Raw genomic sequence first — 1125 nt, forward strand, 5'->3', positions numbered from 1 at the left:
AATTGATGTGATTCTGCAATCTGTATATGGGCTAAAAATGGGAGTTCATAACCCACTTGAAGCAAAGTGTGAAAGATGATATATCAAGAACTATGTAATGTTTTGAACAACCAACAATAAAAAAAAAAAAGAAAAAAGAAAAAAAAAACAAACAAAGTACATGTATGAAGACTTGAATTGGGTGTCAACATACTTTATATACAGAGAGAGAGATGAAAATTGTGGTATATATGTTATTAAGAATTGTAATGCAAAAAAACCAAAGTACATGTATAAAGGCATAAATTGGCATGAACATACTTTATATACAGAGATATGAAAAATTGTGCTCTATATGTGTAATAAGAATTGTAATGCATTCCACTGCTGTCATGTATTTAAAAAAATAAAATCAATAAAAGATAAAAAAAAAAAAAAAAAAAAAAACCAGCCTGTCAACATTTCCCAAAGATCTGAGGATAAATTTGACTAAGTGTCTTGGAGTTTTCATACTAGAGTTTAATGTCACTGGTAGTCTTTCACATAAGACTAATTTTTATTTATTTTTGGTACTGAAATTGAACCCAGGGGTGCTTAACCATTAAGCCACATCCCCAGTCTTTTTTTTTTAATATGTTTATTTTATTTATTTATATGTGGTACTGGGGATTGAACCCTGGGCCTCACATATGCCAAGTGAGCACTCTACCGCTAGCCACAACCCTACCCCCATAGCCTTTTTTTATATATTATTTTATTTTTGGTACCAGGGATTGAACTCAGGAGCACTCAACCACTAAGCCATATCCCCAGCCTTGTTTTGTATTTTATTTAGAGACAGGGTCTCACTGAGTTGCTTAGCACCTTGCTTTTGCTGAGGCTGGCTTTAACTGTGATCCTCCTGTCTCAGCCTCCCAAGCTGGTGTGTGCACTAGGCCCGACTGTATTATTTTATTCTTTTGAGACCGGATCTTGCTAAGTTGCTTAGGGCTTCACCAAGTTTCTGTGGCTCGCTTTGAACTTGTTATCCCAGCCTCCCAAGTTGCTAGGATTATAGGTGTGCTCCACTGTGCCCAGCTAAGACTGATTTTTAAAGAATTGAGATGTATTGTTTATCAAAAGTTGTTAGTGTAATTTTGACTTTTA

This window comes from Marmota monax, unplaced genomic scaffold (genome assembly GCF_021218885.2).
Source record: "Marmota monax isolate L192 unplaced genomic scaffold, Marmota_monax_Labrador192_F-V1.1 WCK01_AAM20220418_F8-fsc01863, whole genome shotgun sequence".
Lineage (NCBI taxonomy): Eukaryota > Metazoa > Chordata > Mammalia > Rodentia > Sciuridae > Marmota > Marmota monax.